The 17,497-nt window shown below is 51.1% G+C and overlaps 1 protein-coding gene across 3 annotated transcripts in view; it reads left to right on the top strand.

Annotated features, from left to right (window-relative positions):
• The window catches only part of LOC140429847 (muscle, skeletal receptor tyrosine protein kinase-like), a 267,141-nt gene that overhangs the window by 232,410 nt on the left and 17,234 nt on the right, over positions 1 to 17,497 (top strand). The gene's annotated exons all lie outside the window — the stretch shown is intronic.

Below are 17,497 nucleotides of genomic sequence, written 5' to 3'. Positions count from 1 at the left end.
GGCTGTCCTCAGTGTGTACCAGTCGCAGGCAGGCAAAGTTGATAGTTAATTAAAACCACTGCTTTACTCCGACACAAGTCCTTGAGTGAATTGATGGTCGCATCAATTAACTATCCGAACAAAAACGATTATGGAGTCAGCCCTCAAACCTGACAGACTGGAGCTCGATCCACAGGCCGCGGAGGTGAAGGAAATTTTTTCACACTGGCTGCGATGTTTCATGGCCTACCTTGCCGCGTCGTCGACGCCACCCATCACGGCCGAACAAAAATTGAGTCTCCTCCACGCACGGGTGAGTCACCGCATTTCTGTGCAAGTCGAAGAGGCCACCTCATATACCGCCGCTCTCGCAATCCTCGAGCATATCTACGTGCGCCCTGTGAACGAGGTCTATGCGCGACATATTCTCACTACTCAACGCCAGCGCCCCGTGGAGTAATCGACGACTATCTGCGTGACCTCAAAGCCCTCGCGCGCAACTGCAACTATAAGGCCGTTACGGCCATTCAGCACATGGAGCTCGCCGTCCGAGACGTCTACGTTGCGGGGGTCAGATCAAATTATGTGCGGCAGCGACTGCTCGAGAACGGTGAAACTGGCGACTTCACTGGAGGTCGCTTTCCAGAGTCTCACTGCATTTCCGGCCGAACACTCGACCCCCTCGTGGGCCCCCGACCAGAGACTACCCCAGGCCTTTGCTACGCGCCCACCCGCTCATCATGGGGGGTTGCCTTGTTATTTTTGCGGCCAGCCTCGACACCCTCGACAGCACTGCCCGGCCCGCAACGCGCACTGCAACAGTTGCGGCCGAAAAGGGCACTTCGCCAAGGTCTGCCTCGCCAAGCCTCAGCACGCGAACTCTCAGCCCGGATTACCGACTCTCAGGCCCGCAGACCTCGCAATGTGGCAGCGTGCCTGCCGACTCCGCACAGCACGTGCAACTCACGGGGGCCACCATTTTGGCCATCCTCCCCCACGCGGCCGGCCACATGCGATCCATGGGGGCCGCCATCTTGGACGCTATCTTCCTCGACGCCCTCCACGCTTGATCAACGGGGGCCGCCATCTTGGACGGCATCTGCTACTGCTGCTCGACGCGTACGACCTGCTCGGACAGTCACCGGGGGGCGGCCCCAGCACAGCCGACCACGCCGCCGGTTACCCTCAACTCAGCGCAGTCACCTTGGACCAGTCACGACCCAAGCACCTCCAGAGCTCAATGATGGCCGTCCGGGTTAATGGGTACGAGAAACCTTACCTGTTCGACTCCGGGAGCACCGAGAGTTTCATCCACCTGGACCTGGTAAGCCGCTGCTCGCTCCCGATATTCCCGGCGCAACAAACAATTTCCCTCACCTCCGGGTCGCACTCGGTACAAACCCGGGGGTGCACTACGGTAACCTTAGCGGTCCAGGGCGCTGAGTACACTAATTTCCAGCTGTACGTGCTCCCAGACCTCTGCGCCCCCCTCCTTTTAGGCCTCGATTTTCAATGTAATCTCAAGAGCCTGACGCTTAGCTTTGACGGACCCCTGCCCCCACTCACTGTGTGCAGCCTAGCCACTCTGAAAGTCGATCCTGCTTCCCTCTTCGCTAATCTCACCGCTGATTGCAAGCCAGTAGCCACTCGCAGCAGGCGATATAGCATGCAGGACAGAATATTTATTAGGTCTGAGGTCCTGCGTCTCTTGCGGGAAGGAGTCACAGAGGCCAGCAATACCCCCTGGAAAGCTCAGGTGGTGGTCGTCAAGACCGGGGAGAAGCTCCGGATGGTGGTTGATTACAGCCAGACCATCAACCGGTTTATGCGACTCGATGCGTACACCCTTCCCCGGATTGCAGACATGGTCAATCAGATCGCTCACTACCGCGTGTTCTCCACGGTGGATCTGAAGTCTGCATATCACCAGCTCCCAATCCAGAGGACCGCCACTACACGGCGTTTGAGGCAGACGGCAGCCTTTTTCATTTCCTCCGGGTCCCTTTTGGCGTCACGAACAGGGTTTTGGTTTCCAACGAGCAATGGACCGAATAGTGGACCAGTACGGGCTGCGGGCCACGTTTCCGTACTTGGACAATGTCACCATCTGCGGCCATGATCAGCAGGGCCACGACGCCAACCTACACCGATTTCTCCAAACCGCCCAAAAACTTAATCTCACCTACAATAAGGAGAAATGCGTTTTCCGCACCACCAGGCTAGCCATCCTCGGCTACATCGTGGAAAACGGAGTCCTAGGGCCTGACCCCGACCGTCTGCGCCCCTCCTCCAATTCCCTCTCCCTCACCCTCCCAAGGCCCTCAAGAGGTGCCTTGGATTTTTTTCCTACTACGCCCAGTGGGTTCCCCAGTATGCGGACAAAGCCTGCCCACTATTTAAGGCCACCCTTTTCCCTCTGGCAGCCGAGGCCCGGCAGGCCTTCAACTGCATCAAGGCGGACATCGCCAAAGCCGCGATGCGTGCGGTGGACGAGTTCATCCCCTTTCAGATGGAGAGCGACGCATCAGAGTGGCTAGGCTGCCACTCTCAATCAAGCAGGCAGACCGGTTGCGTTTGTTTCACGCACCCTCACCACCTCCGAAATTCAACACTCCTCAGTCGAAAAGGAGGCCCAAGCCACCGTGGAAGCCGTGTGGCACTGGAGGCACTACCTCGCTGGTAGGAGGTTTACCCTCGTCACCGACCAACGATCGGTAGCCTTCATGTTCGACAATACGCAGCAGGGCAAAATCAAGAACGATAAGATCTTGAGGTGGAGAATCGAACTCTCCACCTATAACTAAGATATAGTATATCGTCCTGGGAAGCTGAACGAGTCCCCAGATGCCCTGTCCTGCGGCACATGCGCCAGTGCGCAAGAGGACCGACTACGGGCTATCCACGACGACCTCTGCCATCCGGGGGTCATCCGGCTCGCCCATTATATCAAGGCCCGCAACCTGCCCTACTCCACCGAGGAGGTCAAAGCTGTAACCAGGGACTGCCAAATCTGTGCCAAACCGCACTTCTAGCGACCAGATAAGGCCCACCTGGTGAAGGCGTCCCGGCCCTTTGAACGCCTCAGTATCGATTTCAAAGGGTCCCTCCCCTCGAATAATCGCAATACCTACTTTCTCAATATTATTGATGAGTTCTCCCGTTTGCCATCCCGTGCCCCGATATGACCACCCCCACTGTTATCAGAGCCCTGCACAGTGTCTTCACCCGGTTTGGTTTCCCCAACTACGTCCACAGCGACAGGGGCTCGTCGTTCATGAGCGACGAACTGCGTCAGTACCTGCTCAGTAAAGGCATCGCCTTGAACAGGACTACCAGTTACAACCCCCGGGGAAATGGACAGGTGGAGAGGGAGAACGCGACGGTCTAGAAGACCGTCCTACTGACCCTACGGTCCAGGAATCTCCCGGTTTCCCACTGGCAGGAAGTCCTCCCGGATGCGCTTCATGCTATTAGGTCCCTCCTTTGCACGGCCACAAACCAGACTCCTCATGACCGCTGGTTTATTTTCCCTAGGGGGACTACCTCAGGGGCCTCGCTCCCACCCTGGCTGATGACACCGGATCCGGTTCTCCTCCGGAAACACGTTCGGACCCATAAGACCGATCCCCTGGTAGAGAGGGTCCAGCTCCTGCACTCAAACCCGCACTATGCATATGTTGAGCACCCCGATGGTCGACAGGATACCGTCTCCCGCCAAGACCTTGCGCCCGCAGGCTCTGCCACCACTACGTCCACAGTACCCCCCGTGCCCAGCGCCCCCGCGCCCATTTGGCTCCCGCGCTCCCTTCCACCCAGCACACTAGTCCGCAGGAATGAAGCTCAGGAAGAGCCGCTCCCGGAGTCCACCCTGTCATAATATACACCAGTATATCATGGTGCAGACACACACTGATGGACACACAGTGGGACCAATCAACATACACAACACCGCAGCCATTCACCAGTGAGAGCACACGCACTATAAAGACAGGGGGCATCAGAGTTCCTGCTCTTTTCGAGTAGCAGCTAGCTAGGAGCACAGAGCTCACAGCCTGCAACACAGACATTCACCATGTGCTGAGTGCATCAACTGGTTAGGACAAGGCAAAAGTCTTTAGTTAAAGCTGGTATCGTGTTAACCCACAGTTCAAGTATGTTTAAATAGTTAACCTTTTGATAAAATAGTGTTGCACTACTTCAAGTGTTGGTGACCTGTACGTGATCCAGAACACCCAACACATCACACCCCTAGGGCTGCACCGGAGCACTGGGGACCCACTTCCCCAGCCACCTGAAGCGACTGCAACACCAGTGCTTCGGCGGTCGCAGCGTACGATCCGGGCGCTGGACCAGCTGAACTTGTGACCCATCACCCCCCCGGACTTTATTTTTTTTACAGTGGGTGAATGTAAATACAATTAATTCACTAGTTATGTTCTATGTTTGCAAATACAGTTAATTCACCAGTTATGTTCTATGTTATTAACCCTGTGGGTTTTATCTGTGGGCTATTGTATGGCTTCACCCACAGGGGGAGATGTTGGAGGATGTTGGAGCATGTACGGGCTCAGCCCATGGCTCCGCCCCTTTGAAGGAGTATAAGAGTAGCTGGCCTGTGGGGCTGTCCTCAGTATGTACCAGTCGCAGGCAGGCAAAGTTGATAGTTAATTAAAACCACTGTTTTACTCCGACGAGTCCTTGAGTGAATTGATGGTTGCATCAGCAAGGTCGTGATTGAACATTTACCACATGGGGACCATTCTGTAATGTCCCAGGCGAGCGACCACGCGGAGGTGAAGACTGTTAGAAAACTCAATATTTATTTAACCTACTAGATACAATCCCTACTCCCCAAAGGGTCTCCCGTGCCCGGCCCACACTGGGACCGGCGTATTTATATCCCATGGAACCCTTGCTTAATGGTGACCCCATGGCCTCGGGTCAGGTTATTACAATTCCCAAAACCAATGGCATCAGGTTTTGAGCAACCGACATTCCCTGCTACCAAGTAAAAACATTTTAAAAGAAGACGTGAATCAAAGTGCTCAACCAAAGATATATTCCCAACTAAGAGCGGAGGTAAATATTAGGATGCTGGGGCTGAGTTTTAACATATTCTATTTCGGATCTGGTTCTCGTTTGGCATCGAGGAAATGCTGTTTGGAGTTTTGGTCTTTCTAGCTTGACATCTATTGTGAGAAAAACACTCCAATTTGTTTTAAAGCAAGCAGTTCGAGGACATTTATAAAGGCCAATAATTACAACAAACTAACCAGGTTTCTGGAAGAGGAGTCATTTTGAACATATTTGTTGGAATTCCTTGTGGGTGGAACAGAACGTTTTGTATCAGGACAACCATGGACATTATATAATAGAACTTGCAAAAGTTATTTGATAAAGTCTTTTACACGAGCCCTGTTGCCAAAGTGAAAACTCTTTGAGCAAAGAATGCTATGAAATAGGACAACAAATAGTTCTGCCTGCATAAAGAGGTAAGCACTGATCCAATGCATTCTAATTGGTCAGTTGTAAGCAAGAAAGAAGCCCACAGTCCTCAAAGGTTTTTGTCAGCATTGTCAAAAGCAACAATCCTAACCAAGATCTATTAAAACCAGATTTAGTACATGTCTACGTTTCGACATGGCTTTCAATCACAGTGTTCGGGTTAAGGCTGAGCTGAGCTTCAAACCCTTCTTACTATCTTTCCCCAGGCAGCCTCTTCACATCATTGTCTACCTCACGTCTAACGGTTATTGAAGCCACATCATTGTCCATCTCACTGCTGAGCTGTTCTATTGCCGTGGCAACCAACCCCCCAAGCTCAAGGCGATCCATGCCCCGACCCTTCCTCAACCCCACCAACTGCATCTTTGCTCAAGGCAAATACCGCTCTTTCATCACCCTCATTTTTGACAAACACAAACGGACACAGCAGTGCTTCCAATAATCACATGCCCACACTCTGGAATTCTCCAATCATTTCATCGAAGGATATGGGAATGTTGGGGAAAATGGCACAGATAATCAGCCATGGTCTGGTTGAATGGCAGAACAGGTTCGATGGGCTGAATGGCCTATAATATTAATAATTGCTTATTGTCACAAGTAGGCTTCAATGAAGTTACTGTGAAAAGCCCCTAGTCGCCACATTCCGGCGCCTGTTCGGGGAGGCCGGTACAGGAAATGAACCCATTACAAGCCAGCTGTTTAGCCCACTGTGCTAAACCAGCCGCTATTCCTGCTCCTTTGTTCCTGCTACCTCACTACATCCCTCCCCACCTTCAAAAACTTCCTCGGGAATCATCTTGTTGACTATACCTGTGGTGTTTACAGCAGCTTTCGCCAGGTTCCTGTTTGTTGCCCATTTCCTCACTCTCATAAGAATTCCTTCACTGTGGATCGGTACTTTCTGTTGCTGGATTATTGGGAACGCTGTTTATATTGACTATTCAGCTCTTTGGAAAAATTGGCCTTGTTCGCAGTTTTTTCAGGGAAAGGGGAATATTAATTTCCGTGGCCGGAATTTTTCAGTCTGAACCCGCAGCAGGACCAGAGTGCCACTGAGATCTCCATTCACATCGGCAGGTTCGGATGGTCCCGCTGGTATGACGGGCAGGAAAATTCCAGCCATTGTTACTAAAGCTGGGGGTGGGAATTCTCTGCAGGACTGAAGGAGCACTGCACTGTCAGAGGCGTGGGGCGGGATTCTCTGATCCTGAGGCTAAGTGTTGACGCCGCTGTAAACACCGTTGCGTTTTACGACAACATCAGCTGGCCCCCAGGAGCAGCGATCCTGAGCCCTACAGGGGGCCAGCATGGCACTGGAGCGACTCACGCAGCTCCAGCAGCTGATATCGGCGTCAAACGGGCGCCAACGGTCTGCGCGTGCGCGCTGCGGCCGGCGCGAGCTCGCGCATGCGCGGTAGCTTCTTCCTCCGCGCCAGCCCTGACTCAACATGGGGACCTACAGGGCCGGTGCGGAGGAAAAGAGGCCCCCACCAGGAGGGGCCAGCCTGCCGATAGGTAGGCCCCGATCGCGGGCCAGGCCACGGTGGAGGCCCCCCCCCCCCCCCCCCCAGGGTCGGATCTTTCCCCCCCCCAACCAGGCCGCCCCCCCACAGGATGGACGGCGAGATCCCACCGGTTAAGACCACATGTGAATGGCAGCGGCGGGACTTGGACTATCTCGGCGGCCACTCTGCCCATCGCGCGCGGAGAATCGCTGGGGGGGGGGGGGCGCCGCGAAGAGCGGCCCCCGACCGGCGCCGATCCACCGCCAATGGCGCCAATTCCCCGGTCACCAGAAAATCGGCGGACCAGCGTTGGGGCGGCATCGCGTGAATCGCGCCCGGCCCACCGATTCTCCGACCCGGCCCCGGGGTCAGAAAATCCCGCCCGCTGTCTTTCAGTGAGATGTTACACTGGGGTCTGCCTGCTTGGGTGAGTGTAGAACAGCGATGGGAAAACTGCGCCCGGGGGCCACATGCGGCCCATCTGGTTGCTGAGCGGAGCCCACGCCCACGAGACATTTTGTTGACCATTGCCTGCACGCAGGGTTGCCACATTCCGTTGATTTACATATTTCAAAAGCGATAGGGCATTTACTTTTCTCCTGTACCAGATACAAAGGAACCCAAAGTCTTGCCTGCAGGGCAGTGAGTGACCACCTTGGTCAAACTGTCCACTCAGTCTGATCCATTAAAGTTTCAGTGCCTAAATCATACAGAGTGATCTGTCTGTTATTAATGGCTCAAAGATCAAGTGCGATATTACAATTGGAGAGAACCTTTCACAGTTAGTGATGGTCCACTGAGCAGTTTGAAGTCCGAATCATTACTTACAGCTGACTCAACGCAGGAAGGAATCCCACAGTGCGCGGAATCATCATTGACAGAAATTAGAAAGCAGCTGACAGATTCACAATGAGCTTCTGAAGGGAAACACCAACATTCAAGAATGACAAAAAGAGGAAGTTTTGTAATTTTTTTTCAAAAAAGATTAGCTTGTGGAAGGAATGAGAAGTGATTGGATTTTACAGAACCCGTCAACGTGAGAATTAGCAATCGAGTTTGTGGTGCCTCGACACTTACACCAGAGGCTTCCAGTCATAAACAAAGCGGTTTATTGATGAAAGGGACAGGCAGCTCGATAACGGACATGGGACACGTCACAATTTGCTCTTCAGCTCCCTGGTCCACAGTGCCCGGGTCCTGATTCCAGGATTCCTCGCAGACTCCCCATGGGCCGCTGTTAGCGCACCCCCGTGCAATTGGCCCTGAGTCAGTCACGTGGTTCATGGAGCCTGTCCCCATGAAGGGGCCATGCTACCATGGATGGTGAGTTAAGACGTTGTTATGGGCCAGGGTTTAGAGAACCCCAAAGTGTATCATGGAGTTCACCTGACCCGCAACTTTTAATAGATTGTGGTATGGGGAGCACACGGCCCACTCTACAGGTGTGGTACAGCAGAAATGGAAAAGTATTTTTTAAAGCAAAACAATGTTTATTCTATGAACTCAAGTTAACCTTTTTAAAACATACAGTGAACATCTTAGCAACCATCAATTCAAATACAACCCCCAAAGAATACAACACTAAGTAAACCTTAATAACTTTCCAAACAGCATCCAGAACACAAAAGAAACACCTTTTAACAGAAGCACATTAGGTTTACATTCACTAATGAGAACATTTATAATTCTGAATTCACCAAATGATCAAGAGATCGTCTTTTGATGGCAGAGAGAACAGCAGTACACCTGCTCTGTCTGGCTTCAGCTCCAACACTGAAAACAAAACTAAAACACACCCTGCAGCAAACAGCCTAAAATGAAAGTAAAAAGCTGACAGACAGCCTAGCTCCACCCACTCTCTGACATCACTGTAGTAATAAACACCCATTTCTTAAAGGTACTTTCACTACAGATACTTATATACACACCCATTTATAAACACCCATTTCTTAAAGGTACTCTCACATGACAAAGTGCAATATTGATGGTAAGTGACAGAAACAAGAGAAAATCGGACAGAATAGGGTATAAAATATTGTAATATTGCACCATCACGTTTTTGGTCAAATAAACAACTTATATTTGTAAAACGCCTTTCATTTAATAAAAGTGGGTCACAGAAGTCTTATAAAACAAAGTATGTCACTGAGGAGATAGCAGGATGGCTGACCAAATGGGGTGGCACGGTGGCGCAGTGGCTAGCACTGCTGCCTGGCGGCGCCGAGGACCCGGGTTCGATCCTGCCCCCAGGTCGCTGCCTGTGTGGGGTTTGCACATTCTCCCCATGTCTGCGTGGGTCTCACCTCCACAACCCAAAAGGATGTGCGGGGTAAAAGCAAAATGACTGCGGATGCTGGAATCTGAAACGCAGGAGAAAATGCTGGAAAGTCTCAGCAGGTCTGGCAGCGTCTGAAGGGAGAGAAAGGATGTGCAGGGTTGGTGGATTGGCCACACTAAATTGGCCCTTAATTGGAAAAAAATAATTGGGTACTCTAAATTTATTTTTAAAAAGGATGGATGGCCAAACGTGAGGTCAAAGAGTGGGTTTTCAGGAGCAATGAATAGAATTCATAGAATTTACAAGTGCCAAAGGAGGCCATTCGGCCAGATATCCAGATCAACCCCAATCTAATTGAATGGCAGAATGGACAGACTCGAAGGGATGAACTCCTGTTCCACCAAAACAATGGGAAAATGTCATTCATTTTCCCTATTACTGCCTCAGCAACAACGGGCGCCTGGAATACTGTTCAATCCCGGATTCTGATAGGTTCAGCTGAGAACTGGAAGACATGCGTTGCCTCGTGTGAGCGAATGCGTGAGGCAACCCGAGAAATTCATAAGAAATTCGAAAAAGGGCCGGAGGGAGAGAATCCACGACCGAGAATCCAGATTTTCAATCCACTCTCTCTTTAGCCGCGCATAACCCCAGTCTAGTCTGGAACAACATCCTCTCTTGTAAAGTTTTTATGAAACCTCCCCGCTCGAGAAAGATTTGCTAGCAATAGGAAAATAAAAATATTAAAATCTTGTGCGTCGGTAGTTTTTATCGATCCATCACTGGCAGCTGTGCCCCCAATTTGCTCTAAACATCTCCCTCACACTTTCCTCCTTCGAATCAGGGCAGTACGGTAACATTGTGGATAGCACAGTTGCTTCACAGCTCCAGGGTCCCAGGTTCGATTCCGGCTTGGGTCACTGTCCGTGCGGAGTCTGCACATCCTCCCCGTGTGTGCGTGGGTTTCCTCCGGGTGCTCCGGTTTCCTCCCACAGTCCAAAGATGTGCAGGTTAGGTGGATTGGCCGTGATAAATTGCCCTTAGTGTCCAAAATTGCCCTTAGTGTTGGGTGGGGTTACTGGGTTATGGGGATAGGGTGGAGGTGTTGACCTTGGGTAAGGTGCTCTTTCCAAGAGCCGGTGCAGACTCGATGGGCTGAATGGCCTCCTTCTGCACTGTAAATTCTATGATAATCTATGATGAATAGGATGGGAATAGAGGGATACAGACCCCGGAAGTGTAGAAGATTTTAGTTTAGACGGGCAGCATGGTCGGCACAGGCTTGGAGGGCCGAAGGGCCTGTTCCTGTGCTGTACTTTTCTTTGTTCTTTGTAAGAGACTATTAACTAAGGTAGAAGCCCACGGAATGGAGGGATAATTATTGACATGGCTGGCAAATGTATTGAGTGGCAGGCGATGGATGTGGCTAGTGGTGTCTAACAGGGATCTGTGTTCGGGCGGCACGGTGACACAGTGGTTAACACCACGCCAAGGACCCGTGTTCAATTCCAGCCTCGGGTGACTGTCTGTGTGAAGTTTGCACATTTTCCCCTGTTGCGTGGGTCTCCTCTGGGTTCCTCCCACATTCCAAAGGTGTGCAGGTTAGGTGGATTGGCCATGATAAATTGCCAATTAGTGTCCAAAAAGATGTGCAGGTTAGGTGGGGTTATGGAAATAGGGCGGGGGAGTGGGTCTAGGTAGGGTGCTCTTTTAGAGGGTCAGTACAGGTTCAGAGGGCTGAATGGCCTCCCTCTACACTGTAGGAATTCTATGATTCTATGATTCAATTGTTCACATTATTCATTAACGACTTGGATAATGGCATAGAAAGTCATACATCCGAATTTGGTGATTACACCTGTTGGGTGGCATTGTAGACCATGCAGATAACATAATGAAGTTACAAAGGGATATTGATTGACTAGGTGAATGGACAAAACTGTGGGGCAGATGAATTTCAATGTAAAGAAATGTTAAGTTATCCATTTTGGATCAAAAAAGTATACATCAGGGTGCTGATAGATGGTATGAAGCTAAATTCAGTGAATGTTCAAAGAGATCTGGGGATTCAGATGTATAGATCTTTAAAATGCCACAAATATGTGCAGAAAGTAATCAAGAAGGCCAATCGAATGCTGGCCTTTACACCTAGAGAACTGGAGTATGAGGGTGCAGAGGTTTTGCTGCAGCTTTACTAAACCCTGGATAACACCCCACTTGGAGGACTTTGAACAGACCTGGGCATCACACCTTAGGAAGGATATTTTGGTCTTGGAGGGAGTGCAATGTCGTTTACAAGGATGTTTCCTGGACTTCAAGGGTTAAATTATGAGGAGCGATTATGCAAAGCAGGCCTGTTTTCTCTCGAATTTAGGTTAAGGGGTGATCTGATGGAAGTCTTCAAGATATCACCAGGGAAAGACAGGGTAGATCAAGATAAACTGTTTCTACTGTTTGGAGATTCGAGAACTCGGGGACACATAGTAAAAATTAGGGCCAGACCGTTGAAGAGATGTGTTAAAAAGCACTTCTACACACTTAGAGAGTTAGAGGTTTGGAACTCACTCCCACAACGGCAATTGATGCTAGATCAGTTGTAAACTTTAAATCTGGAGATAGATAGATTTTTGTTTGGCAGAAGTATTAAGGGTCATGGGTCAAAGACAGGCAGAGGGACCGGGCCACTGATCAGCCAGGGTCTCATTGAATGGCAGGACAGGCTCGAGGGACTGAATGGCCCACTCCTCTTCCTGGGTAATGTATATCTGCATTTCTCGTCGGTGCTTCTTACTAGAAGGCTGCTCCTAATGGGGAGGTGGTGGTAATGCAGTGTTGTCACTGGACTAGTAATCCAGAGGTCCCAGGCTAATGTTCTGGGGACAGGGGTTCAAATCCCATCATGGCAACCGGTGGAATTTAAATTCATTAATAAATCGAGAATTGATTTGGCCTCAGTAATGGTGACCATGAAACTACTGTTGATTGTTGTTAAAACCCGCCTGGTTCCCGATTGTCCTGTAGGGAAGAGGAATCTGCCATCCTTACCTGGTCTGGCCTACATGTGGCTCCAGACTGTGCGGCTGCCCTGTGATATGGCCTCGTATGCCATTCCATGCAAGGGTAATTCCAATTGTCTTCCCGCACCTAGTGGTACATTGAGGCAGACTTTCATCTGAATCCATAACTAGTAATTTCTGGAACTGGGAAGGCATGGTGTCACAGTGGTTAGCACTGCTGCCTCACCAGCCAGGGACCAGGGTGCAATTCCGGCCTCGGATGAGAGTCTGTGTGGAGTTTGCACATTCTCCCCGTGTGTGCGTGGGTTTCCTCCGGGTGCTCCGGTTTCCTCCCACAGTCCAAAGGTGTGCAGGTGTAGTATTTGGCCATCTAAATTGGCCCTTGTCCAAAGGTTGGGTGGGGTTACGGGGATAGGGCTGGGGTGTGGGCCCAGGTAGGGTCAATGGACCGAATGGCCTCCCTCTGTCGTGATTCTATTCTATGATTCTATGAGTTTGCTGGTCTGTTGCCAGCTTATAGCTTGAGGTGCACCACTCTATGTCAAGCATGGCTGATCAGCAGTCTCTCCAAGGGCAATTAAGGATGGGTAACAAATGCTGGCCTCGCCAATGACACCCACCGTAAAGATATTCCCCGTTGCAGCGGTTAAGTGCCGGCGCCACGACAGGAGAATCGGCACGAACCCCTCACCGATTCTGGTACCAGTGAGGGGCTGGCACCGGCGCCACGTGAACCACCCGCGAATCACATGGCAAACGGCCACAGAATCGCCGGGTCCTGGGACGCGCATGCCCAGGGCTGACGGCCTGTAATGGTTGCGCCGGAAAACATGGCGCCGGCCGTGTGCGAACCCTAACCCACCCACCCTGACCCCACAGCCCACCCCCTGGCCACCTCCCACTAGCACCCCCCCCCCCCCCCAGCTCTAGCAGAAGCGCCCTGACCAGCGGCACGGATCCCGGATGAACGCTGGGCACAGTCCACGGCCGGCACGCCAGGTTCCCGACCACTGGGAGCTCAGGTGGCCCGCGCCGTCGGGAACCCGACCCATCGGGGCGGAGCATCCCGGGTGGGCCGGCCGCTGACGCGGCAACGGCCTTGCGACTGCGAGGGGCGCTTGTCCCGGCGATGCCGGTTTGGAGGGGGCAGAGCATCGCGGACCGGCGTCAAACCGTCGCCTGCCCCGATTCTGGCGTCGGAAGCCATTCTCCGCCCGATCGCCAATCCCGATTCTGCCGTCGGTCTGCGGAGAATCCAGCCCAACAAATCCAACGCAACATGCGTAATGTAACATCCGCAATGTAAATGGTGGAGACCAGAAAGTTGCTCTTCCGACACTGCCTTAGCAGGCAGCAATATAGTTCAGATAGTCATCCATGCGTGGCCTGCATCCTCAGGAAATCATGTGCAACACTCAACTGAACTTCCGATCTGAAGGAATGCAGAGAGGCAGTACAGAATAAATGGTACAGCTTTAAACGGCGAGCAGGAATCAAGACATTTGGGGCATTTATATACGGAGAAAGCAGCAGGCCAAACTGATATGTTTTTTTTTTTAACTGTGAAAACATGTTGCAAAGAAAAAAGATCCAAAATTCACAAACTGCAAACATCCGAAGAGGAGAAGGGGAGTTGAAGGAGATCTCGTTAACAGTGTCTGAATTGGGATCACCGTCACAGGTTTTATATGGGTTCTAAATGAGGGCTTATTCCACTAACTTTCAACATGAGAATGTCCAGAATATATTTGTCTGTCCCTGTTCCATGTGTTGAATTACAAACTACATGACCTCAGTCAGGCACTAAAGGGAAACTCCATCTCTTCAATTATTAGCCTAGGGTGTCTGGCTTTGAAACTGTCAAGCTGTCAGACCAGCTGTCAAATGAAGGTGATATGGAACAGGGACTTTTTCATGGTTCAACCTTGTTTTAAACTCATTAACGAGGCAGGGTTGGGAAGCATGTGGAAAAATCCTGATGCTGCAAGTATTTATTTTCTGGAAGTATTAACCGAGCATCGTTTGGACATTATTTATAATTAAGAGGAAAGTTGCTGCAACTACTTCATCAGAATTCCATTTTGAGCTGACAGATATGGTTGTTGCTGAAAGCTGACCCACTAAAAGTGGGACCAGCACAACATGCCATCGATATAGTTGTCTTTTCTGCACGATCTGCACAGCAACAACACCTTTCAAAAGTGATGCATCCAAAAATTTGCACCTCTAAAAAGATCTCATCGCACAGCACCAAGCTGTGATTAGCTTAAATATTCCCCATTTTTTAAAAACTAACAAAGTTGTTCAGCTCAACTGTGACAAATTTAGGTGTCACCAGATGTCCAGCGAGTAACACTCCCGCCTCGGGGTCAAAAGGTCAAGTCTCACCCCATAACTTGAGCCGTCATTGTAGTTGCTGCACCCTGGGAGGTGACATCTTTATGGGCGAGATGTTAATTAGGAGCCCAGTCCGCCCACTCGGGTGGAAAAATAAGCTCCCACACCCTGGGCGTCATTCTCTGACCCCTCCAGCGGGTCGGAGAATGGCCGTTGGCCGCCGTGAATCCCGCCCCCGCCGGTTGCCGAAGTCTCCGGTACCGGAGATTGGGCGGGGGCGGGAATCGGGCCGCGCCAGTTGGCGGGCCCCACCGCTCAATTCTCCGGCCCGGATGGGCCGAAGTCGCGCCGAGAAATTGCCTGTCCCGCCGGCGTAAATTAAAGTAGGTATTTACCGGCGGGACAAGGCGGCGTGGGCGGGCTCCGGGGTCCTGGGGGGGGGCGTGGGGCGATCTGACCCCGGGGGGTGCCCCCACGGTGGCCTGGCCCGCGATCGGGGCCCACCGATCCGCGGGCGGGCCTGTGCCGTGGGGGCACTCTTTCCCTTCCGCCTCCGCCACGGCCTCCACCATGGCGGAGGCGGAAGAGACTCTCCCCACTGCGCATGCGCGGGAAACTGACAGCGGCCGCTGACGCTCCCGCGCATGCGCCGCCCGGGAATGTCATTTCCGCGCCAGCTGGCGGGGCAACAAAGGCCGTTTCCGCCAGTTGGCGGGGCGGAAATCCCTCCGGCGCCGGCCTAGCCCCTCAATGTTGGGGCTCGGCCCCCAAAGATGCGGAGCATTCCGCACCTTTGGGGCGGCGCGATGCCCGTCTGATTGGCGCCGTTTTGGGCGCCAGTCGGCGGACATCGCGCCGTTGGGGGAGAATTTTGCCCCCTATTACAAAGACGAGCAAGGCAGGCCTCTCCAGCGACCTGGCCAATATTTATTCGTCGGCTGCCATGGGAGCTTGCTGCACGCAAATTGGCTGCTGCGTATCCCACGTTGCAATAGCGACACCAACCCAAACATACATTGGTTGTAAAGTGTTTGCCAACATTCCAAAGCTGTGACGGGTACTAAGTAAACACAAACATTTTTTATTTTAAATAAACAAGTAAAACCTTTCAAAGAACCAATCAATTGGATAAGTGCCTATGAGGCTGTAGCCTAGTCTGCGGCCTGTTTTGAACGGTATCTGGTTTACATGTAATCGCAGAGTGGTTAACTGTCGCCTATCAGTCCGCCTATCCACACAATTATCGAGCTCCAGGGGCCAACAATGAATTCTGTCCTCAGGTGGTCAGGAAATATTAGCACAATGGTTAGCACTGTTGCTTCACAGTGCCAGGGACCCAGGTTTGGAGTCTGCACATTCTCCCCGTGTCTGCGTGGGTTTCCTCCGGGTGCTCCGGTTTCCTCCCACAAATCCCCGAAAGACGTACTGTTAGGTGAATTGGACGTTCTGAATTCTCCCTATGTGTACCCGAACAGGCGCTGGTATGTGGCGACTTGGGGCTTTTCACAGTAACTTCATTGCAGTGTTAATGTAAGCCTACTTGTTACACTAATAAAGATTTTTTAAAAAAAATTAATTACATTTTGTGTGTCCCAAAGGAAGGAGATTGTTTTCCGATGAGAAGATTCGTCATAAGCATTGACCAGCTCTCCCCTCCCCCCGCCCCGTAGAGGTATCATGTACTAATTCAGAGTTTCCCAAACTGATTCCCGCGGAATTAGAATCTAATTGATGCCAAAAGGTTGAAGCAAATGAATCAAAAAAGTTTGTAGAATCACATCGGTCTTACAGCAGGGGAACCGGCCTGTTGACCTAACAAATCCATGTTGGTGTTGATGTTTCACGCGAGCCTCCTCAGTAGCTCACTCTATGAATATGTCATCCTATTCCTTTCTCCCTCAAGTGTTTATCTAGTTTCCCCTTAAATACATCTCTGCTACCCACTGTGGTGACATACATCACTGTAAATACACAAGGGGTTAATGTAAATACACCACGACTAAGTAAACACTAGAGGGAGCACCAGAGACGTCATGACATGCAGACATACAGCTCATGAACACATAGAATAGGACACGACCAATGGGCAGTCAAGACACCCAGAGGTGACACTACCACAAGGGGGCATTACACAACCCATATGTAAGGATAGGGCACACATGCTCTGTCTCTTTCCACAGGTGACACTTAGAGAGTAGGACAGGGGCAGATCAGAAGCATCACACCCACCACGTGGCTTAGAGCAGACTGGTTAGTTAGACTGAGTTACGATAGCAAGATTAGCAGGAGAGTCGAACTCATAGAGAACTGTGCTAATGGTTCAATAAATCACATTGAACTTACTTCAAAGTCTGGAGTATCTTTCGGTCAAAGCTGCATCGAGTTGCAGCCTGTGTTATCCCAGAGTACATAACACAACAGACTCAACAATGGATCCTTAGAGGCTCCAGGGCTCTGGATGAGGTGATGCTGCCTGGCAGACACACCATGGTGGCCAGTTCCACTTTCGCACCATTCTCTGAATAATTCTCTCTTGGAAATTTTAATAAGGTTCGGGGAGTCCAAAATAAGTAAAAGTAAACTACATTTTACAACAATTATTTACATGAGTACCGGTAGAACCTCGCTGGGTACTCTCTCTCCTGTCGGTTGGTTCCAGACTGGCTGACCTTTTCTACAAGTACGGGTAAGCTACCCCGCCCCTAGCGAGGGAGTTTGTCCTCCTCAAGGAGCACAGGGAAAACAATCACTCCCACCCCATGTGTCCTATTCTGGTCATTACAGATTAGCCAATAAAATCCATAAAAATATTATTTTTAAGGCCCCTATTCTTGCTCTTCCTGTAAGTAACCTCACCAAGGTTCCTTAGGCCG

The sequence above is a fragment of the Scyliorhinus torazame genome, chromosome 9, assembly GCF_047496885.1.
Source record: "Scyliorhinus torazame isolate Kashiwa2021f chromosome 9, sScyTor2.1, whole genome shotgun sequence".
In the NCBI taxonomy this organism is placed as follows: Eukaryota; Metazoa; Chordata; class Chondrichthyes; order Carcharhiniformes; family Scyliorhinidae; genus Scyliorhinus; species Scyliorhinus torazame.
This window is presented reverse-complemented; position numbering and strand designations above follow the sequence as displayed.